We start from the raw sequence: 25,751 nt of genomic DNA, 5'->3' as shown, positions 1-25,751 counted from the left end.
GAGAGTTCAAAAAGTCAAATTTCGCTCCTGTCCTTCACTGAGGATCCAGAGCGAAAAGCGCTCCTGTCCCTCTCCAAGGGTCCAAGGCGAATCGCTCCTGTCCCTCACCAAGGGTTTAGGGCGGAAAGGCTTAGTGGAGTCATTCCTGACCTTGTTTGGACAAATTGAGACATCAAAGGCATGATGGAGGACAAAATGAACGTGATAGAGCATCCAGACTTGATCAAAGACGATGAAATGATGGAGTTTTTGTCTAGAAAGGTAAAAGCGCTCTTGTCCCTCTCTGAAGGACGAGAGCGATTTTATTCATATACACATTTTTAGACCTTTCTTGGACTTGAGCTTTTATTCATGGCGTGTAGCAGGATGATATCTTCCCTAGCAAAGACATTTCATGGTGAAAAGTGAAGCATTTGGGCCTGGAGGACAAAATTCGCTCCTGTCCCTCACTGAAGGACCGGAGCTTGAATTCCAAATTTGCATTATCCTCGCAAGGTTTAAGTGATTTTACGATTTGAGGAGACCAAGGGAAGCGAGTTTTGTCCGTTGAATATAACTTGAACAATTCGCAAAGGAGGAAATCAACCCAAATTGGCTAAAACGCTCCTGTCCCTCACCCAGGGACTAGGGCAATTTTCAAATGAAGCTCCTATCCCTCTCCAAGGGACCAGAGCGATTTTCCCTCAAGACAAGTTTTTGGCAAAAGGAAAGCAAGTTTCGCGTTTGAGGTGGATGAAGGAAGGCACAATCGATCCGTTGAAGATAATTTTCGAAGTTAGCAAAACACAAGTGAGCTTATAATTACAAAATCGCTCCTGTCCCTCTCCAAGGGACCAGGGCGAAAAACACTTTAGCTAACCTTCCTCTCCAAATTTGGACGAATCCAAGTCAAGACGCAAGGTTAAAATGATATTTAAAGGGTTTCATGGAGGAATAAAGTAATAAAGACCACCAAGTTGATGAAAAAAGGGTGAGATCGCTCCTGTCCCTCACCAAGGGACCAGGGTGAAAATGGTTCTAAGGGGTATTCATTCCAAAAATTGAATAAATCAAACTCTAAATTCCCAATGAAAATGCCATCTTGAACGTAAAGGAAGAGATTTTGAACGTGAAAAACAAGGATTGCAAGGCTAAGATGAAAAGGCGCTCCTGTCCCTCTCCAAGGGACCAGAGCGATCTTGTTGATGTCCATTATCTTGCCATGCCTAGGCGCCAATGTCATCTATAACACATTAAATGCCAATTTCGATAAAACCTTGAAATATTTTGAAATTAAATTGACATTTAATAAGTGCGCATAACATTTAATAATTAATTTAAGCCTTTAAAAAATCAAAATTTTTAATTATAAAGGCATTTAAAATTAATTATTATTATTATTTTAAAAATAAAATTGGAGCGCTTGGGTATTATTTAATGTTTTTTCTATCAAGTCGGCCTCTCCTTTTATTTAATTTTTATTTATTTTTTGGCCTATTTTGCCAAGTCAGCCTATGGGGAGATGAAATGGTGAGCGCTCTATATATTGGAGGTGTTGTTTCACAATTCAAATCATTCATTCATTACTTCAAGTGCGATTTGAGGAGCAAGGAAGGAGCGCGTGGAGAGAGTTTCTACCAAGTGTGGAGACTAAGGAGGGCGAAATTCATCTTGAAGGCTATTGGAGAGGCGAATTTCTTGCTAGATTGAAGGTTAATTTCCAGATGTTTTGAAGGTATTTGAAGGCGAATTTCCAGATTTTTGAAGAGGAAGGTGGAGTTCTTTTCCAAGCTAAAGGAGGTGCATTTTATCCAAGGGAGAGCTTTGATCTACACTTTGCCTAGCAAAATTCATCTATTTTTACATCATTTCTTAGAGTTAATTCTCAAGAAGAGGTATGGCAAAATCATCTTGACACCCTTATTCAAGGTTTGATTTTTTAAGCATTTTTTGGAAAAATCTAAGTATTACATGGTTAATTAGGAAATGATAACTCAAGATTTATCATGAAGTTTCCTAATTAAAATCTTGAATCTTCCTTTTAAGTTTAAATTTTAGACTTCAGGATATATTACTAATTGTAAAATGTTGTGTAGGTATCAAGATGGCGACTCCCAAGCTCGAAGGATCTACAAGTCGGAAGGTTCTCCTCAAGGAAAATCAAGCCAGATCAAGGACAGTCTCCTCAAGGACGATCAAGTAAGGACAAGGGCGGCCTCCTCCAGTCTAGCATTCCAAGGCGAGGTACATCATCATCTTGCAAATCAAGGACACAAGAAGTCAAAGCAAAGGGTTCGTTGAAGAAGCAGATAGTTCCAGAAGAATTAATTAAAGCTAGCTTCTCAACAACATCAAGTTGAATATCTACCAAGTTACAGGTGTCAGACGAGGTGGCATCCTAGTCATCACTTCTCCAGTCAGTGTGGTCCACCTCAGCACGTCCAGATTCCATGTACCTAACTCATGGGAGGTGACACAAACTTCGATGTACCTACCCCGGCTATTCATTGGTGGAATTTTCCAGAGAGGACATGTGTCCAAGCAATACAATTTTATCATTGGTCAAGCATTAAATGTTATGTAATGGTTGTAACAAACCCTAATTAGGGTTTTTATTATTGAATCCTGGCCATTGATCTCAAATTGATCTTAGCCATCGAATTGTATTGAGGGCACTATATAAGCCCTGGCATTTCATTTGTAAAGGGAGTTAGAAATAGAATAGAATAGGAGTTGGAAGCAGTTAGAAAGGAGTTAGTGAATAGAGAGTAGTTAGCTAGTTGATAGAATAGCAATTAGAGTAGAGTAGAGAGAGAAGGCAAAGATTGTTGCCAAGATGTTGTTGTAAAAGACTTGTAACTTCATTGAAGAAATGGTGAAATTTATGGGTCGATTCGACAATTTGCATGGTCTCTATACTTCTCGTATTTGATTTCATGTTATTAGATGAGTGGAAGAAATGTGCTTGATTGATGGTGAAATTCGTATATCCATACTACTAGCAGTTTGTTGATTGCAGACTTGCCTTGCGTAGTCAACTGGAATCGTTCAGCTTAAGCCTAACTTCAATTATCGCTTCTTCATTGATATGCATCAGCGTGATGGTGTCTATGCCTGCAGTGATGATTTGAACATCATAAAGCTTCCCTTCGAAGATCGCACTAGCCTTGTGGAGATGGTCTTGCGATGTCAAAACAAGACCTAGTTAGCATTTCATCAAAGATCATTCATTGCTCCTACATTCTTAGTATTAGGATTAGATCCTCTCCTCGCCCTCGTCTTTTTTCTTTTTTTTTCAAATCAGAGCTAGTAAGAGCCTGTGTTCCAGCAATATTCAAAGCAGATCAGACGTTCAATCATCAAATGTAAGTCCCCTTGTGATTCCAGCAAATCACATCATACCACAGAGAGCTTATCCACACGTAGAGACCCTACATACAAGAACCTTGAAGTTTCTCCGACTGATCCTTTTCGCGATATCTTCAGCATTTGGAAACTTTACTCAAGAGAGGATAAGGTACCTTTAGGTATTTTATTCTGTGTATGATTGTGTACAAAATACACGTCAACAGACTCCCAAACTCGGCCGGTGGCAATGACATTTTAAGTTTAAAAAAAACAAAACAACTTACAATATGTTTTCAATTGATTTTTTTTTTGTGACGACGACATTGATTGGGTCGACCAGGCAGATAGAGAAGCTGAGTCTGTATCCATGGTAGAGGAGCAGAGAGCACGAGCAAAGACAATAGAGCTAGAGGCAGACATAGATATTCATATACCTGATGTTGGTGAGGGTGGCATGGTGTCACAGGTAGAGGCTATGGCTGTTGAATCATCCAGGAACTGCCTTAGACGCCTTCGTAGGAGGGATGCAGGATCCTCTCAGCCATAGGCTTGTAGTTGTTTTTACTTTTGATATTTGTATGGCACATTTGATCATATGATGACATGGATTTTTTATTCCATGAGTTTTGTAATATTGTATATATTTGATAATATTTATATATCTATGTTTGTTATTTCCTTCAGCTACAATTTGCGTTTATGCTTATGTGATTGATGTATACTTGTGTATGTAATCAAATTAGCTTCTATTTGATGATGTTATTGTCTTTAAGTTGTATTTAATAAAGGGTGCATGAAACAAGTTTTAAATCTTTAAAAATCTCTAAATTTCTTTATTTTTTCACTTTGCCAAGTCTGAGCTGAGTTTTTTTTGTCAAGTCCAAGTCTCGAGTTGAGTTGGCCTCGCCGAGTCCGAGTCTCGTTTCTATGATCACAACTCTTAAATGGTATTAGAGCTTGTGGGATTGCTTTTTGTTAGTCTTTTTTGTGAGATCTAGATTGTAGATTTTGTGTTTTTGTTAAAAGTTGAGTTTTCTCTTCTCTTGCATCAAATGATGACCTAGAGAATCAAAAAAGCTTGATAGAAATACCAAATTATGGGAGGTTAATTTTTGTGGCTTTGTATTGTAGGTTGCTTTGGGAGATTTTAAGAGTAAATCTAAGTTCATCCTTGAGTTTAGGATGTTCAACAAAGTTAGTTTAACCTTTTCATTTGTTCAAATTGAACATTGGAGGCTAGTTCTACGAGGGTTTAAGGTTGAGAGGTGCATATCAAATATAGCAGGTTATTGATCCTTTAGAGCATTTTGGGTCAAATATGACCCTGCCATTGTGTTCAAAAGGTCCAAGAACTTAAAGATCGTTAGTTTGTCAAAATTTGAGCACTTGATTTGGAGCCTTGAGAGAAATTTCTTCCTACCCCATCATATAGATTGGATGGAATATTTCCATGTAATCTTCTAGTATAGCTCCTACATGGCTTGTTCAAATTAGAATATTTTTTATTAAATTTTTCATATTTAAAATGAAAATAAAATAAAAATATGGCTTGTGAAATCCTACACAATTTGTAGGGTATGTAGCCCCATAATGGCTCCACGTGGCTATTGAATTGATGGAAGAATCCCCATTGTCTAGCAATATTGTGGTCAACAATGACCACCACATTGCTAGCAAGCACTGCAACCTACATATAGAGAAATCTGGTCATTAAATAACTTTCGGAAAATCACTTCCACCTCTAGATCAATGTTTTTTTGTTCATGGTGGTTTTTTAGTTCAACAAACAATTTTTTCATATGGACAATGGTTATGAGAATTCCAAAAGCAATTTCGAAATTTGGGAGGAATATTTCAACAATTTGGAGCATATTTTGGTTGTCTTTTGTTGATGTCAATTATTTTCTCTCCAACTAGCTCCCCTCTCCATTTGCAATTTGATTTTTACACTTGAACTTTGTAGGCTTTGTTCTTGATCATATATGCTCCTTTTTGTGAACAATTTTTTTTTTTTTTGATTTGGAATGAAATTTTGAGAGCTGTGTAGTGGTGCAGATGGTTATTGATTTTGGTGTCATTGCAGTTTTTTATAGGTGTTGCTAAGTAGTTCTCATTATACATACTTATGATGTTTTGTTTGGGCTCATATGGTAACATTTTTTGGTGTAGTTTTTTTCAAAGTGCATAATTTTGTGTATTTCATAGTGGTGTAATGAGATTAATCTCATTCTATCAAAAACTTATGCTTCCATTTTTGTGGCCAATTTTGGCATTCGTGATGTATTGTGTATTGACCTGTTTTGGTTCCTGAGCTTTTGGGAGTATTTTTCTCCAGATCCAGGCCGTATAGCCCTGGCACGCAGTTTGAGAAAAAAATTCAAATTTTTTTTTTTTTGCCTTTTTATGGCATGCAGGCCGGATTTTGATTTTTCAAAAAAGAAAATCAAAAAAAGAGTGAGAAAAACAAAGCAAAGTTTTTTGAATTTTTTTTTTTGTTTGGCAAAAAGTTTTTTTTGGGGGGCAACCCCACGGTACGCAGGGTACCGTGGGGCCCCCTACCAAGTTGTAGGCCCCGCCGTACAGCCGCCAGTGGCACCCTTCTGGCCCTCGCCAGCTCTCCAGCTATCGCCGGCCCGACCCCCGTTGTCATCGGCCTTCGGCTTCTCCTGTCGGCCTCCGGCCCACAGCCGCCTCCCCAACCCTTGCCGCTGCGTCCGCACCGTCATCCTTCGGCACCCCGCAGCTCCCCAGATCCCGCTGCCCGCCGCTTCCCTGGCCGCAGGCTTCTCCCGCCGTTGCCGCAGCTCCCCAGCCCGCGCCGCCCACAGCACCCCGGCCCACCTGCCGCGCCTAGCTGCCGCTCTGCCACGCGGCCTCCCTGCTCCGCGCTGCCACTAGCCCGCCACTAGTGTGCCACTCACTGGCCACCTTCGCCTGAACAACCACCAGACTACCCCTTCGTCTTGTTTTGAAGGGGGGTTTGCTTTTTTGGTCATATCTTGGGCATACAGTGTCGTTTTTTCGAAAACGATTAGGCATCGGAAAGCTGGTTTTGAGTTGGACCTCGTCATGTTGGTATTTTTTTCCTATTTTGTTGTTTGACTGTGTTTTTTTCCAGTCAAAGTGAGGTCTTGTTTTTGCACTCCGGGAGCCATAGAATGAGCATCCGACCTCCGTTTTTCGAAAAGTTTGTATTTTTGGAAAGCGTGTGCTGTGTACTTTCCAGCCATATGAGTTTTATTTTCAGATTCTGCTCCATGCATATTTTATTCAGTTTTTTGCTTTTCAGCACTCTGGTGGATATCTTGGTTGTTTCAGGTCCTGGGATCTCTTCTCTAGGTAGGATGTCTCTAATTTGGTTCTCGTTTCTATTTCCTTTCTTCTTATCATTGTAGCTTGTCTTTATGTAAACTCACTGAGATAAAGTGCCATCATGCATTGTTTACTTGGGATCATGCACATCTTGTGCCTTATTGTACATGCACTACATATAAAGTGCCATGAGGGGGTTGATGTTTGCCTTGTTTGCCCTCCACCTTTGTCTAGTGAGTGTTCCTTCCACAATATTCGCCTCATGTTGTGTGTCAAGTGAGTGTTCTTTCCACGACACCATGTACTGTCTCTGCGCCTTTGATGTTCCTAGTTCTTCGTCATGCAGTTCTTCTTGGCCGCTCTTTTCAGTGTTCCTATCCCTCTTCAGCATTATGGGGAGGTTTGTCTTGTTGGTTCTAATGCTTCTGTGGTTCGATTGATCAGCTCTTCAGGCTTTGGTTTTTCATGCCATCTGTATCTTCGATTTCAGTTGTTTGCCTTGTTTGCCTTCTGATTCGAGTAGTGTCATTTGAGGGCACTCATACAAATTACAGTCTTCTCTACCTAGTCATGTTCTATTTCAGTGGAGGTTCTTCAGATCAGCAGTTATTCTTCGACAGAGTTTGCAGGTTCTTCATGCTTCAGTGGTGTTCTTTTCCATCTCTTTTTGGAGTAGAGTTTTGTTCCCACGTGGTTTTCTCTATTTCTCCAGTTCATAGAGATTTCATTGTATTTGGGTATCTGATCAGGCCTTGTTGTCGGGACCTATCTTTCCCGCTTTTAGTAGTTGTTCTAGGTTTTAGCTTCTCCCTAAGTCTAGCTTAAGGGGGGGTGTTAGAGTATTTGGGTATTTACTTGATTAATTAAACAATATCTGTTTAATTATTTAAGTTCCCTTTATCTCTTTTACACTTAAGCTAACTTTAGGTGCATAATAATTATGTGCAAACCTAGGTTTTCCCTTTTAGGGTTTCTTGACCTATTAAAGGTTAAGTTCTTTCTTTTCATTGTAACAAGAAGGAGGATTATTCCATTACATTTTGTGAATATTGAGCTCTTTCTTTTTGAGCATATTTTCTGTGTATTTTTTTCTTCTGTGATTTGCTTCCTTGCTTCTCCTTGTAATAGGTTTTTCAGCTTGCAGAGTTCATTTGGGCTCCTATGGTGTTGTATTTTCCCAACTCCAACAAAGAATACTTCATTGATTTGGAAAGTGGTAGATGTAATTACACTAAGCATAAAGTGCCAAGATCATATATTGCCAGGGGGGTTTATGATTGTGTGAATTGGGGTGGGGTGTAATCTTATGCTTTTGTTGGATTGAGTCTCTTGATTAGTCTACTGCTAAATTTGAGAACATCATTGTTATTCATGGTATTTTATTTCATCCTTTTGTAATTGACTTGGAAATAGGGAACTATAAGTCATAGCAAGATGAAACTCTAAAGCATTTTAGATGGCTTAATCTTGCCTATCTCTAGACTTGTTTCCAAACCAAGTAACTTGTATCAATAGTTTGTATGGCAAGAAAAGATTGATCATGTCATTGGCTTTATTGGCTATAATGGTGATTATTACATGGCCTTTGTCATGATTGACATTGAGTGCCCTTGTGCTTTTTTGGAATAAAATTTGGGAGATGTATGGAGGTTGAGTTGATCCTCCTTTCGTAGAGATTTTTCCTTGGATTACCTTGTTCCTCTAGGTGATTTTAAAAATCCACCATATGATCATAGAGCAATTAAAGTCGCGATGACATTGTAATGTCCCCTTATGTTAATGCTTAGGAATAAGGGACAGTTAACTTGAAAATCAATTGCAAGAGACTTCTTCCTATTTAAAACCCTTGTGATGAATTTGGATAGTGGCAAATGCAAAGTTAAATGTCTTGTTACTATGCAAGAATTGGGCTGCTGACAATACTTGCATAATGATGATGATCTTTATGCTCAACCAATTATCTTAACTTGTGAATTGATATGTATTAAATGTACTATAATCTGATGTACAAGATGGATCTGTTTTATCCTATCTCTATGAAGCAAGGTATAAGGTTTATATCGATACCAATATATTGATCGAAATATCTACTCAATGTATATGCAAATGATATCTTTGATGTGAGTGCGATGTTCTGGTCCGCAATCTATATGCCTGGTGTTTGTCTTACAAACTTTCAGACAATATGAAGTTGTGGCTGTTTCAGATATCACCGTAAAAATATGCAAATGCTTATCTGATATAATTCTTATGAAATGGTGATGTGACAATAATGGTCGATCCTTAATGAATGCTGCGTCTGACATTACTTTATAAATATGTAAGTTCTTTCTGCCCTTTGGACTGATAAGACCTCCCACTGTAATAATATTGCTTGTCTGATGTAAAGATTATAATGGTGATCTCCCTTGTCACTGTTTCTGATCTATAACACTGGATATATGCGTCCTAGCCCTCTATGGCTGCTGCTCAATCTTGAGTGACCCAATACTGGATAAGAAATAAAATAAGAAATGTTCTATGTTTTCCTTGAATTGATGTTTTACATACTTTTAAGATGCTATGAAGAGATTGGAGGATGGGGTTGCAACTCTTCATTATCCTTATCATATTGCACCCTTTGGCTTATAATTACTAAACTCTTGGTGATCGTTACTTCCGTGTTAACTAATATTAATTAATACTTGCTGATTGGTTAAGTAAGGCGATGATAAAATGGTAGTATTAACCAGTATTTAATGATTACCATCATCACCCAATTTAATATGATGCCTGACTCTGATGTCTTCTTTTTATGATCGGGCTGAATTATATTAACTTCTCTTGCAATGCACAGGTTTCCAATTTTCCGTCGGATCAATACGAGTGGATCAGGTAGTGGTGATTAGCTCTGGAATATTTATTCCCTTTTCATTTTGCCGTGACTGTTATTGCTGATATACTTATTCACGGTGTTATGTGTCCTCCAAAGCCTTGTAAATTGCTGACTTGTTTAATACCAATGGTTTTTATTGTTCATCCTCTCTTCTTTGTCGTTGTTTTTATGATCATCATTCTTAGCATTGCTATTACAAATTCGAATGTTACTTTCAAATTTGTCTCCATTGGAGACTTCTCGAATTCAATGACTTCAATCGACTATGCTTAGAAGAACTAATCTTAGAATGCATGTTTGGATTGGATGGGGACATCACAGACATAGTGACTTCACTTGATACTCCTTTAGAGTCTCTAGTTGAGACTTTGACTTTTATGACTCTTATCTAGATCTAGAGGGGTTCATCATCTATATGAGTCAACATCTGGAGGCCAAGGAGTCTTGTATTTCAGCATTGGTAGATTAATTTGATTTTCACACTTAGGCATCTTGTGCAGACACATTGTTTAGGGATGATTAGTGTATTGATAAGACATGCATTGAGATCTCATCTCCATCTCCTGTTGCTTCTGACAAGATTAGTGTTGATACATTTATGGCTCCTAATGATTCTTTGGAGTGGGATGTATACCATCTTTTAGATATAACTACATGGAATGAGTACTGTTGTGACCTTTTCACACATCGCCCCATTGCAAATGGGGACCCCACTTGCTTTTTGGTTTGCTTAGTTGTTAGTCTTAGGTGTTTGCTTAGTTCAGCTTAGATTCGGCAATAGTTTCAATGTCTTTAGCCTTTAGAATGAGAAGGGTTTGGCTTTGTCAAGCCTTGAACTTGGTTGAGGGGTGTAATTATGAAATGAACTCTTGTGTAGAGGTGGGTGACAAGGATGAAGATCATGAAATTCCTAAGTTGAAAATGAAAGAATGGATAATGGAAAAATTCCTAAGTTGAAATGAAGATCATGGAGAGGAAAATTCCTAAGTTGAAACAAGGATTATAAAAAATTCCAAGGTAAAGGAAATAAGGATTTTATCCTTGGAATGAAATTGAAATAAGGATTTTGTCCTTAGAGTGAAAATGAGATAAGAAAATTATCCAAGAAATGAAGAAGGAATAAGGATTAATTTTCCATGGAATAAGGAGGCGAAATCCAAGCATAAGGTTGATTTACTAGCAGGAAATCCACAATTACCTCAAAATTCTGCCCTAAAATCCTTGTCTACCTTGCAAAACTGCTAGGAAATCCACGTCTAACATGAAATCTTGCCCAACAATCCTTGAGTGAGTCATATTTCCGCCTTGGAATCCTTGAGCAAGTCAAAATCCCACCAAGGAAAATGTGAGTGCTCACCTTGCACAAATAGGCATTCAAGACATGGTAAAATTAAGTCCAAACCAAGAAGGCCAACCTAGATTTAAAAAACATGAAATTCGCTCCCAGAATCTTTTATTGTTATTTAAAATGCAAAAATTTTTTTAAGGAAGAAGGCCGACTTGAAAGGTGGAGAGGATTTGCAATTGAAAACAACAAAAGAATTCTTACCTAGCTGACCCCCCTTTTGTCAACCTTTTGTCAAAGGTCAAGTTGTTACTTAAGTGCCTATTAATGCAAGATTGGAAGAATCATTTCTAACATCCTTCAAAGAAAATTAAAGGCAGATTCAAGAGTGAAATAGGGAGCAGAATTAAGGATTGAATTCCAGTAGAGCAGATAAGGGCAAAGTTGTGCAATAAATCAGATTCAAAGCCAAGTGTTGAGCAAGGAAGAGGGCGAACTTTGTCAAAGAATAAATCAGATTTGGAGCAAAGGAGAGGTGATTTCTTGGAAGGAGTTCAAGTAATTTACATGCAAATTTGAGCAAATCTCTTCACAATTCTAGCATTTTTCAGATTTCAAGGCAAAAAGAAACATCATCACCACAAATATTTTCAAGTCAAGGGTGTGAATTTCTAGATAGTTGGAATAAAAATCAGAATTCATTAAAGATTAATTTTCTGGAAAATTTTATCCAAGGGGTGAAGATCAAGGGTTTTAGAAGGGTTTGTGAAGCATATTATGAAGCAATTTTTGTGAATTCTTGATGACACTTTGAAAATCCAAATGATTTTGTTCCTTAGGATAAATTTTGTTTCACGATTCCATTTTGAAGATTAATTTTCGTGAAAATTCTTTTAGAGTTCTTCAATCGAATTAGGAATGCAAGAATATGAAACTTTCATTTCCTTATCATGATCTTGTTCCATTTCACTAAAAATGTTCCGGATTAAACTTAGGATATATTCACAGTTGTAATTCAAGGTATGTTTTCTTTTTCAGGAGTAGATGTTGGGTGCTAAGACTGTAGGTATGTCAAGGCAAGCTCAAATTAAGAATGATTTCAAGGGAGTGCTTTTGGAGTCAAAGATCATTTCACAATGAAGGTTGGATACACTAACCTTGGACACAGATATGGAGAAGTTCAAAGGACGAAACACAATTTGTCAAAGATAGCTAGGGAGATGATGCAGAATGGGATCGTGCAAGCTGCTGGTTTTCCTCCTGCAGTACAATGTAATGAGTTGATGGTGGAATGTGCTAAGCATTATGATCTTGAGGAAAGACATGTAGTAGCTCTTGACGGTAGAATATTGGCTTATCTTACAAAGGAAGCTATTGCAAAAGCATTTGATATTCCGGTGTACAATTCCACAATCTACAAGACAAAAGAAGCATTGAAGATGTACAATGATGGACCTAACACTAGTACTTGGTTTTTGAAACTAAGAACTCATTATTCCAAGATGTCCAAGATACTTCAGAGGTCTGATTTCAAGGAGGAATAATGGAGACCATGTCACTTTGTTTTATAGAGTCACAGGATGCCCTCAAGCTCCTAGTTTCGAGCCATGCATGTTTTACTATATTGAAGAAATATCATTTGGAGTGAAGATGATCAATTGGGCCAAGACAATCAGTGGCAATCTAGATGACCAATCAAGGAAGTTAGAATGTTTCCAATCTTTTTATATGGGTTCATATGTTGTCTACATGCTGGCAAGGAGTTATAGATATGTAGGATTAACTTGTAAAGGGCTAGTTGGGAACAGTGAAGGACAAATCAAAGTGTAGGAATGTTATCCTCAATTACACCTTCACAATATTGCTCATTTTAGAAGGGTGAATGATGCATTCTCAATGTACATTATTAGAATTCTACAAGGAGGTACCTATGAGAGATTGTCACAAGAAGCCAAGGAGTTAGTGAAAAGGTATGTGGTTTATTCAGTTTCCCAAATTCACTTACATTAGATTGCAAGGATTTTCATCCCATCCTTATAAGCTTTGAAGGTATCCAACAGACAAGATGGTTTTGTTAGAAGTTACAAGGTAGTTATTTATGCGTGTTTAGATTCAGAAGTAACTTTTCCAACCACTCTTGGAAATTCAATTGAAATGTGTCCTTCAATTCAAGCAGCTGAGAAATCAGATGAAGAGTTGCAATTTTACTCCCTTGTGACCAACACATCAATAATGAACTTTTATCCTTATCACAATATCAGGAGAGTTAGTGGAAGAAAATATAGGCATAAGGTACACCTTGAAGATCATTGGGCAAATGCAGTGGATGATTTTGAAATCAGAAAGGTTTTCCAGACTATCAGTGAAGATGATTAGATTTTGCCAGCCATTCTCCATGCCAGATCAAGTTAGGTGAAGAAAAGGGGAAGAAGTTGTGCAAATGAAGGTGAAAAATGCACCCAAGCAAGAAGTTGTGCGAATGAAGGTGAAAAATGCGCCCAAACAAGAAGTTGTGTGAATGAAGGTGAAAAATGTGCCCAAGCAAGAAGTTGTGCGAATGAAGGTGAAAAATGCGCTCAAGCTAGAAGTTGTGCGAATGAAGGTGAAAAATGTGCCTAAGCAAGAAGTTGTGCGAATGAAGGTGAAAAATGTGCCTAAGCAAGAAGTTGTGCGAATGAAGGTAAAAAATGTGCCCAAGCAAAGAAGTTGTGTGAATGAAGGTGAAAAATGCACCCAAGCAAGAAGTTCTGTGAATGAAGGTGAAAAATGTGCCAAAGCAAGAAGTTGTGCAAATGAAGGTGAAAATACGCCCAAGCAAGAAGTTGTGCGAATGAAGGTGAAAAATGTGCCCGAGCAAGAAGTTGTGCATGAGGGGTGAAAGTGCGACTAGGCAAGGAGGTCAATTGAAGCATAATGTAACATGTTGGAGAGCATGAGATGAAGTGTGTGAAGTTGAATTTGAACCTAGACATAAATGCAACATGTCACATTTTGAGTTTGTGATCAGTTTTAAATTTGCTTCTTTGATTCGTAGTGGTTTGATTTAAGTTTATCTCTTTTGCAGGTCTGATTGCACATGGATATGAAGGGATGCACAAGGATGTGAAACAAGTATAAATGGACTTCATCAAAGGCTATCAATGTGGTTAGCACCGAGCAGTCAAATTGGAGCTAGCATCAAGTGAATAACATTAAATAGTCATACAAGCAAGATGGTAGACTTCACAACTTCAGCTAAATAATTGCAACAGGATGAGGTTCTCAACATCTCAAAAGATAAAAGGATTTGCTTAAGCAAGCAAGTTAAACAATCAAAGCTAGAGGGTTGACTTGACCGTGATGATGCCATCATCATCACACCAAGCTTAAAGATGTTGAGTATCAAGAGATATTGCTCAACGACATATGCGTGTTATGAGGTATCAAGTCTGCAGTGCAAATTGAGGTAGCATCCTTGTCATCACCAACCAATCAAAGAATTCCACGTTAGCATGTCCAGATGCAATGTACTTGACTCATTCAATGGAGGCACAAAATTCAAGATACCTAGCCTCATTTTTTATTGGTTCACATTCAATGTGGAACATATGTCAAATCAAATGTAATTTTCTCATTGGCTGAAAAGGAGTTTGTTGTAACAAACCCTCATTACGACTTTATCTTGTAATCTTGGCTATTGATTGTGAATCAATCTAAGCTACTCATTGTAAAGAGCTATCTGTATAAGGCTTAGTTTTCTCATTTGTAAAGGTGAATGAAGAATAGTTAGTAGCAGAAGCAATCAATAGTTAGCAATTAGAGTAGAGTAGGAGGAGAAGGCAAAGATTGTTGCCAATATCTTGTTGTAAGAGACATATTGTTTTCATTGAAGTTATGTTGAATTCTCTATGTTAATTCAACATGTTGCATGGTCTTTACTTGTCGTTTGCTTCAAAGTTGGTTAGATGAATGGAAGATATCATTGTTGATGAATGGTGTACCTAATGTTCATATTAGTAATTTGTTGATTGCGAATTGCAGTGCATAGTCGACTGAACTTGTGTGAAAGCTTAATTTCTATTACTTCATTCTCATTGTTTGTGTGGTTGATGTGCATTAGTGATATGACAATCATTCGTTTATCCTTAGGAGATTGCACCAGTTTTGTGTAGTTGTTCCTTGGTGGTGAAACAAAGCTTGGTTTGGTCACACCTAATCAACAATTAGTTCCTACATTCTTAGGATTAGATTAGCTTTCTTAACCCTTAATTCCTTTTTCTACGTGTTTTTCAAATTAAGTAAGTCTTCATGTTCCAACAACATTCATGTTCAACGTAAGTCCCCTTGTGATTCTAGCAAAATCACGTCACAATCGCTGAGTCTACCCACAACATAAAGTCAAAACCTGACAGTATAAACCTTGGAGGTCTTTGTTCAAGAGAGGATATAATACCTTGGTATTTTATTTTGTGTTTCATAGTGTCATAAAAACACATCAACAATTTGGACTTGGGTTTTCCGGATGAAGGGCTCGATGATGGAATGATATCAACACTTTGAGGATTCCAAGAACATGAAGATTTAGATAAATATATAGAATAGTCAACAACTCTTGAATGGTTGAAGAATCGAATGAAGAAGAAATCTATATAGTAGAAAAGGATTTTTCTAATGACTTGGAGGATTTTCTAGGTCGGATAGGTAAATCCATAGAAAAGAAGAAAGCAAAGAAATACTCCAAGATTACAAAGGAAAGTTCCAGGTCTTGCACAATGCATGTTGCAGTTCCAAAGGTTGATAAAGCAAAAGAAAATATCACTCCAGAAGAATATGAAGTTATGACAATTGATTTGGGACCAACAACAAAAGAGCTGGAGGTTGAAGGATTAGAGGATTCCATCAAGGCAATCAAGGAGAGATTGAGAAAGGAAGAAGAGGATTAGAATCAGCTAAAAGTAGAATTAAAGGGATTGAAAGACTACATACAACACTTGATGAATCAAGCATTTGACTTCCATTGTTGGTCTTGTGCATTAATTTTGAGGAAAGAAATCCTTGAGAAGGCAAAGGATGATTGGAAAATGATCAAGGACATGCAAGATAGAATCCTTATTTCCATGGAAGTAATGTTTGGACAAGAAGTGAATGATGATGGAGATATGAATATGGAAGATCTGAAAGATAAAATTAAGCCACAAGTTCCATTTTAGAGAATCATTTGGTTATGTTGCCTTATTCATTGTTTTCATGAATAGTTTTCAAGAACAAGGATCGAAGCGGGAAAAGACTTTTACATGTACAACTGATTTGGTAGTCATTGAATACAAGGTGGAAGCCACACCAAGTCTACTGATGGATGAGCTTGAAATCATCATGTCTAGGTTCGTTGAATTTGGTGTCAAGGAAAAGGACAATGGGCACGCCATCCTAGAGGATGATTTGTTACAATCCTAAAAGACATGGAATTTTCTTATTTGCTTTTGTTTCTCACAAATTGTGTCATTGAGGATATCTTATTTTTCATTGTTCAAAAGTTGTAAAAGGTGGCAGTTAGGGTGTTAGTTATAACTAACCCCACCTTAGGATTTTATTGTTTAATCTTGGCCATTGCCTTAGGATTTTATTGTTTAATCTTGGCCATTGATTTATAATCAATCTAGACCCTTGGTTTGTAATAAGAATTCTATATAAGTCTTGCTCATTTCATTTGTAAAGGGGGATTTTGTGAAATTGTTGTCGAAATACTACCAAAATAAATACAAATTGATTGAAGCTTGGTGAGAACTTGTGTCGTTTTTTAATGTTGCATGGTTTCCTACTTCTCATTAGTTTAGATTAATTAAATTGAGTTGAATAATTGAATGGAAGACATTGTTGTTGACTAATGGTGAAACCCTTTATGTTCACACCATTTGTAGTTTGTTAATTTCAAATTGCAGTGCATGGTTAGTCTAAACTCTCTTTAGAAAGCTTAACATTGCTTTATGCTCATTGATTCACATGTTATGGTGTTGATGTGTATAAGTGATTTGAAATCATCTGTGTACCTTTGGAGATTGCATCAATTTTGTGTAGTTGTTTCCTCATGGTGAAGCAAAGCTTGGTTTGGTTTCACTAAGTCAACGATCACTTCTTGCATTGTTAGAAGTAGATTAGATTCCTAAACCCTTATCCTTTCGTATTTTGTTTCAAAGTCTTTCTTAGGACTAATTTGAAGAACACCATTGCAAAATCTTACATTATTCAAGGTCTTGAAGCTAGGATTTGCTAAAGTTTTCCATAGATAAAATCTCAAACAATTGTGTAATTCCCTTTGCGAGAACAACAAATCGCATCATTTCATTGAGTCTATCCATGCAATGCAAGACCTGACATTAGGGAACCTTGGGGTGACCTTATTGATCACATCATTTAGCATTTAAGGTCTCCTTGTTCAAGAGACGATAGAATATTTAGTATTTTATTCTATGTTGGAGAGTGTCACAAAACACACATCAACAAGTACTTGACAAAAATTTCAAGTTTGTTTTGTGAGTCCTATCTTATAGACTTGGAGGGAACTATTCAGGGTATTCATCTTCTTTTTATTTTTAGCTTTTATATAGTTGCATCATCTTCTTTGGATGTCGTGAGGGTATCTTTTGACCCTCCTGTTTTTTATCCACCTATTCATTGGTCACAGTTTGGCATTGGGTTGGAGATCCTTGAGTAGCATTTGGAGGAGCCATTTTTGTCTTTGTATCATGCTCTACCTTTGTTTCCACAAGATTTTGGATTGTCACCTTCATTAGTTAGGTCTAGAATTCCTAATTTGATTGTGACAACTTTCAACACTTACATGGTGACATTTGAGTAGAGTTTAGAGATATCATATACATTGATCCTTCTCTCATATTCCTTCTTAGGAATGGTAAAGACTTTTTGCATACATTTTTGGTTTTGTATTTTCCTATGGGAGGAATGTTGTTTGACGATACTGGATCATCTTCAACGTTCATTGTTGAGCATATAACATTAGTGTAGGAGACGTTACTTTGATAGGGGCTACATAGTCTTTCTTCTCTAATATGGGGGGTGGGGGTTTCTTCACATGAGGTTTTATCCTTTTACTTTTGCAGACCATCTTGAGTTTTCTCTCTTTTTGGAGAGGGGTTTTCCTACAAGTTTTTATCCTTTATTTTGTGAGAGATTCATCTGTATAAAGGTACCTAACATGGCCTCGTAGTTGGGACCCATCCTTGAATCCTCACATCTTTGCACGTTTTCACATTCTCTCTAAGTTGCTCTTAAGGGTGGGTGTTGGCGTGAATGGGATATATTACCTAACTAGTGTCCCTATTAAGGCCTATTCACATTAGTTTACTTAAGGTATTCTTAGAGCATTATCACTTTATGTCTCAAGTCATAAGATTAAGACACATCTCATAATCTTATATCATCCTCTGTCTCACCGTGACCTATATAACCAAGGGGTTCTCATTGTAATAAAAAATCAATCATATCTATATATGCATATCATGCATTTGCATCTTATGATAGAATATAAAATTATTGTCTCATATTATGTCTTTCTTATGCTTTCATTGAAGCTCCTAGATATTGGATGGCTATCTCCATAGCCAAATCTTGCATGGTAAACAACATTCTATCCCAACTTTGACACCCCTGTTGCCACTTCGCTCAATCCCCTCGCCCTCCACCACCACCAATAAAGGGGAAACATCCCAAAGATGCCTTCTAGAAGCAAGGGGCATCTTTGCCCCCATATTGAGGATTGTTGGGGGACACCTCAATGTCTCTAAAATGGTCAAGGTTTCCAAAAACCTTTAAATTGCAAAAAAAAAGTGTAGCCTTGCAAAAATGGAAAACCCTAAAGTTGTTTTTTAATGTCTAGGGATTTGAAGGGTTGGGTTCTAGTTGTGCAAGAATTGCGACAATGATAGGGTTCATATTTATAACACCAATTGTTGGGATCTTGTTGTGCTAGAAAATGTGTTCATCAAGTCAATCATAGTGGTGGTGAGCCTGTCATTCTATTATTTTGTAGTGACTCTAAGGTTATTCTTTGCAAGGGAGGCAAGCCTATTTCAATTTATATGCTTTAGCCTTCTTTGCAAGGTTGCCAGGAGACCGATACTAGTACTGATATGGGAGGTTGGTACCGGTACTGATACATCTATTTTCGAAAATAGGAGATGGGGGGTACTTGGAGATGCCATTTTTCAATATAATTTAATAATTTATAGAAAGTATCATTACATGGAACTTTGAATAGTGCAAATCCTTCGGCAAGGGTATGCCCAAATACTAAATAGGCAATGAAAAGTATTCAGGAGAAAAAGGAAGTACAAACACCCAACAACAATCCAGATGTATAGGATAAAAGATGCATGAGTTCATCTAGAACCAAAACATCCATCATAAAACAAAGGAAATTTCATAGGAATCAATCAAATGATTTACATATTTCACCTTGTCCATTTACAATCATAGGGTTCTCTGCAAAGACCATGCATTTGGTGATGCCCTTTACAAAATTAACTCATAATTAATACGTATGAAATTGTCTAGGAGCATAATTTTTTAGTCTACTTGATGCTAGTATCTATAGAACTTGTACCGAGTACCCCTTATATCATGTAATGCTTTGCTATGACCCCCAAAGGACTTCAACAAATAAGACAATAAAAAAAGCACGAATAATTTTTTTTTTTGATTATAAAAAGAAGATCCATCTAAATACATTGAGATACATGGTACAAAAAGATAAGGAAATGATGTACAAATATAAACTAACATCAATCCTCAAGGCCCCACAACGATGTTACTCAAGGATAATCAAAACCGAACATACAAGGACGTAAGAAACCACATAAATGTGAAAACTCTGTTCTTTACAATGGAACATGATACATATTACATTGCCATGAGAATATACATTGATCATCGGTTACATCACGAGGTATCCATAACGATAAAATCTCCATGAGAACAAACAATGGAGAGAATACAAGAATCTAGTGTATGAAGAGAGTCTTCAATCCTCTCACGAGCCATGACAAACAAGATGCGGAACAAACCAAAACCCAATGGGTGTGAATAGCATTCCACCCAACCATGTGGTACCATCAGGTCCACCCCCCGTGCTAGGAGGTATTAGCCAGACCCAAGAGACGGAAGGAAGATCAAGATGATACAAATGACTCACATGAGGCTCACAAGATTACTGTCACAAGAGACTCACAAGGCAACGGTCACAAGAGACTCATGAGGCCAAAATCACAAGAACTCAATAGCAAAACAACCAACTTCCAGAGGCCCGAGCAATCCACAAAAGGATAAACAAGTTACCACTAGGCATGCAATAGGGAAGAGTGTCATTACTAGGTTGTCATGAGTTAACTTGGTGAGTCTTCACTAGGTCCTGACCCCCTTTCTGGGTTACCTTGGTGACCTCTCCCCGACCCCCGGCCCCCATACAAACACTAGTGGACCACACCAACCTTTCGAAAGGACAAGATTGGTGGAAGCCATTCCAAGCCCTTCTCTACTTACCTCGGACCTAAAACAAGCACTCGAGCGTAAGAGAGGCAACAATATTATTTTAATTAATGTTATCTAGCTACCCTTCCCAGTTCATTATATTAAATTTTCACTTGATTACAAAACTCTCATTGAGTTACCCTGGCGACCACTTTAGGTCCCAACCCCCAATGAAAGCCACTCCCCTAAGATTGCACCTAGGAGTCCAAGCAATACCAAAGATCAAACCGGAAATCACAGGATTTTAAGACATCAAAATACCATAGCAAGGCTTGACTCTCTTGCTAGAATAAGATAACATACAAGAAGTAACCCAAGCAGGCTAGGAAACACCATCTAGCTGCAAAATCATACAAGACTTGAACTCTTAACCTCAGAGAGAAGCATGATTAAACAAGAACGAATCCAAAAACTCCCTTCATAAGCCTCTAGAATTCATACAGACAAATCCACACATCTGAGTATGGTAGACAAAATTGAAAAGCAAATCTAGTTCACATGATGCCAAGAGACAAGGATCCAATCATAAAATAATATCAAGGAGTCCATAATGGCTTCAATAAATTATTTAATTCAAATCTACATTAATTTCAATAATCCCCAAATTCAAGACCTCCGTAACTCATTTTATTCCTATTATTTTGCACATTGATACTGACATTAGAAATATCCACAACATTTAAGAATACGTAAATTCCAATCCCTCAATTACTATCATTATATTTGCTCAACAACAAATTAAATGCAAATTAGCCAAGTTCATATGAAAACATATATTCACTGTGGACCACCCGTGAGGGTGGTGGAGATCCCACCACCGTGGGTGCCCACGATGCCCTTGAATACCCAAGTACCAAACAAAAATAATTACGCCAATAAACAATATACACAGAGCAAGGAAAATTAACAGTAATAAATGAAATATATATATATTAAAACAACCAAACATGATTTCTACAGGAAAATTTACACAGAGACATTATTCTTTTTTTCAATTTAAAACCCATTTAAAATTTACTATCAAAGCTTCAGAAGAAATCTTTTCCTGATAACAATTTTTGACTCGGAATTAAATACGAAATTCTAAAGACCCAACCATCCCATTGACAGGCAATTCCTTACAAATTTTCTCAATACGGTAAATCAACAAGCTGATTTTTATTCAAATTAAGAAGAGAATTTAACATGCTAAAAGCAAAGAACTAGAAACCTACCCCTTTACGAAATCTGGAAAGCAACACAGAGGTAGAAAACAGTAATCGCCAGGCACCAATCCGGAAAGCTCCAACCAAAAACTTCAAACAAAATCTACTAGATCTCGTTCTCTGAATACTCCTATCAGTTTCTCCAATTCATTTTCAAAACCCAACTTTCCCCAAATTCCTCTACAAAACCCCCCATAACTAGAAATATTTCCTACCCGCAAAAAAACTTCACGGGAAGAGCCCTCATTTTCCCCCAAAAGGCAGATTATATCAATTACCTGAATGTAACTCCCAAATGCATGCGAGAATACCCAAATTAATAAGTTCATTAATCACTCTTTTGTAGCTCCTCTAATTATTCAAATTTTAATTTTTTTAAAACAACTAATTGACATTTATATTTTTTTTAATCTTTTGTTGCATGAGCACAAAATAAATTCCTAATTAAATATTTAATTACCCTATTTAATTAATCCTTTACAATGAGGATAAAATAAATTTAATTATCTTACCACTAACATTAGATTAATTTAATTGTGCACAATTTCAACTTTACTAAATAATTAATCATTAATATTCTATTGCCATTTAAATATATAATATTAATCTTTGTCACAAAATAATAGATTATAGTTAAACTAAACACGAGCAATGAATTGCGACAAACCAAAACACGAAGACCAGCAAAAGACTAACAGGGCAAACAACCGACATGACTGGCAACAAAACATAGGGATACTTGACAAGCATCTCATTCCCATAGGAATGATGGTTGCGTCAGGGTTTGACTAATAACTCCTTTTTCCACTTTTCCATTGGGTCAGAGAGCACGCTCAGACTTGAAGATTCAGGTGGAGTCGATGCTCGGTACCTGCAGCTGCATCACCGAGAAAACACACACATACATTTCACTAACATATACAAGCACACCGGTGGAGGAGAATTGTGACATTCCGCGTCCCTCTGAAGTGGGTGATGGAAGAGCATCCCGTCGCACCCCATACAGACTCGTAACCATACAAGAACACAATCACCGGATATAACTCATACATAAAGTAGATATGTCAGTCCAAGGTCAGTACATAAACATATAATCTAACATCCAAACATCCACAGAGATATAATGCACAACTAATATTTATTAAATCCAAAACATCATATCATAGAATCATGATTAGCGAATTTCATCCAGTCACATGAACACAAAAAAAGTCGATCAGAGTCAAACTGGGTCAAGTAGAGCCTGCTCGAGGGAGGGGCATTACATATCTGATATCATCTACTCTCTACCCCCTAAAGAATTAGCATGTCCATTGACTGGCTAGATTTGTTCGCTGGAGATGGAGATTAACCTGCTGAGTATCATCATGATTAACTATTGCCATTTCTTCTGCAGTGTTCAGTTCTCTCAACAGTTGTTCTTACTGCTGCTCAGGAGATGGCGAAATAGGGTTATGTCATGGACTTGTGAAATTATTGTGTCTGCTAGCAGCATTCTCTGAGAGCTGCTTGTACTGTGATCCTGATGATGCCCTACATTGTGTCTGTGTAATTTTTTTCAAACCCTACCTGAATTCTCTCCTTATATGGTATTTTTTATCATCTCTGCCACTGTTGGCTTTGTAAAAGTGTATCCACCTACTTATGGGATTTTTCAGTCATTCCAATTCCTCATTTAATGTTTGGTTTTCCGTATCAGTCAAGAAGTAATTTTTCCATTTTTTTTTTCTTTTTTCCAGGTTAATATCACCTTTCAGTTGCATACATGCATTATGTGAATCTGCAACTGTGTGAAGTAAAAGCATTATGCTTCTCAAGAGGGTTCTGGAAAGTCTGTTTCCTGCCAATTATAGTTATAATTTCTGATTCAGTTGTGTTTGCTCCTGTGTTATTTAATTCTTTTTGACTTATGCTTTTTGCTTTTCAACTCTTCCTCAACCTGTTTCTATATGACGAATTCCATATATTTGTTAAAATAGGATAAATAGTAGTCTATATGTGAAAATAGATAAGGAGAATGAATATAAATATCAAGTACAAGTTATACTAAGCAGTGATGTATCCCTACATGGTAGCTTCTTCTTAACTATCGGCATTGATAAGGTTCACTATGTGCACTCTTTTTTCAGAGAGGCTTCGTCTGTAGAGAACATATAGATGATTGGATAGGAGATCTTGGTAAATTTTAGTGGGAAACCCACCTGAGATCAATTTTGATAGAAATTAAGTCTCTTTGTTAGTGAACCAAACTTTTGCTTTACCATTTTTGATCAGAAATTCCTGAATATCTTTCAAAACCTTGATTATTAATGCTTTTAAAATTCAATCGTCAAAATTGAATGCTTTCATTATTTCATAGTAATGAGGGCGTTGACAGTTTGATTTCAGGTTTATTTTGTTCGCACCAGTTGATACTCAACCTTTTCAAGATTATGAATATTGACCCCTTTTGTAGAGTGTCAATATTTTCACTCTATATCACTATCACTTGGTGTGATTTGAAAAATGTTAACGTGTAACATCTTTTCTTTAGTTTGAATTCCTTATTTGACTACAGCCTTGAAATAAGCTTCTCTATTTAGCCTTATGTGTTTATAATAGACTTGCTATTTCCACAGTTCGTACAGTTATTGATAAAGCTTCTGTTAAAGAACCGTGTAAGTGTCAACTGTACCTATGGACAATTCCATATTGATAAATTAGGTGTATTCTCATTGGTTAATTAGGTAACTTTTGATACTCCTCTTTTTGTAATTCATTTTTGAAGATTTCAGACTAATCTTTCTGAGAGTTTTCCTTAAAGTTATAATTCATTTTGGTCTTCAGCTCATTTGTATTTTGCGCTGAAATTTGATGTGCAAACTCATATAATTTCATCTCTAACTTTAATTTGAGTCTATAATTGTAATACCCTGGGGTAATAATGTATATTTTTAATTTCTATAATTTTCTCACACCTTTTGTACAAATTTTTTGAGGTTAGGGTGTTTATATTTTTCAAACACCCTCTTTTTTAATAATTTATTAATTTCTGTATGATGTGAGATTACTTTTAACATCCTCTAGGTGAGATTGGTCAATAGGATCTATAGTAGTATGTTTAAATATTTTGAAATACTGTTTTTGTTGGTATTTAATTTTAAGATAAACTCTCCATGCTTGATTTAAGGTCTCATGTACTATGTTATGGTGGTAAATACCTATGTAATTTTGCCTAATACCATTATATAGCTATGTTCCACCAAGTTTTTGGGATGGGGATGGTAGGGGATGGGGGGATTTGTTTCTGGGTTGGACTTTTTGGGAGGCCATTTTTTAGGAGATGGCAGGGAACAGCTATTAAAAACATAGTTTGCATACTCGGCGAGTTGCTGAGTACTTGCCATTTTTTTTCACCCACTAGTTTTATCAGTGTTTACTTGCCAAGGTCTTTTTCGAATTTTTTGAAAAAATCGTTGAGTTTTCCATTCAACTCAACATGTCAAATTGAGGTAAAAAAAATGTGGGTTAGACATTGCAAAAAACTATGTTTTTTTGGTTTTATAAGCATTGGTTTATGCCTTCAAAAACATAATGAATATGGTGTGTGCTATGAAGATTTGTGTGGTTTTGAAGGTCTTCATTTGAGCTTGGTGGTGGGCCCCCAGAACCTGTGAGGGGTGCTGCCCCTCAACCCCTGCTAGAGGTGCTACCCCTTGACTCTGCTGGGGGCATTGCCCCTAGACCTCCACCAAACTCATTTGATACATTTTGTAGCTATATTTTGCATAAAAATTATATATTTTTCTTCAAAAATTAAGTGTTATTTTGAGGTGCCTAGTTTTTCCCAAGTACTCTCCGAGTCAAATTTCTTTTCTTGCTGAGTACTCGTAAGTCCAAGTTTGCGAACTATGATGAAAAAACAAAGGGAAAATTCAAAAATATCAGAAATTTCATTTGTGTGTTAATATTGGTAGGGCATCCATCATATACATTATAGAACCTTAATGCATAACATTAGAGTTGAATTGAGATTATACACAAGAGTTGACAAATGAATCAACAAATTTCATTTGCTTTCATTGTCAATGTGCATATATATTGTATAAAAATTATAACAAAATGTCCAGACGTTGGAAGTGATTTATAATAATACATTTTGTTATAAAAACAAGCAGTGGTTTATAATGAAACATTTTGAATTTATATGATGACTCTGGATTATTCATATGGCTAAAGAGAAGTG

The 25,751-nt window shown here is 36.8% G+C and overlaps 1 protein-coding gene across 1 annotated transcript in view; it reads left to right on the top strand.

Annotated features, from left to right (window-relative positions):
- LOC131054623 (uncharacterized) overlaps positions 1 to 25,751 on the top strand; it is a 93,111-nt gene that overhangs the window by 29,658 nt on the left and 37,702 nt on the right. The gene's annotated exons all lie outside the window — the stretch shown is intronic.

This window comes from Cryptomeria japonica, chromosome 5 (genome assembly GCF_030272615.1).
Source record: "Cryptomeria japonica chromosome 5, Sugi_1.0, whole genome shotgun sequence".
Classification (NCBI taxonomy): Eukaryota; Viridiplantae; Streptophyta; class Pinopsida; order Cupressales; family Cupressaceae; genus Cryptomeria; species Cryptomeria japonica.
The sequence above is the reverse complement of the archived record's forward strand: the minus strand, read 5'-3'. Positions and strand labels throughout refer to the sequence as shown.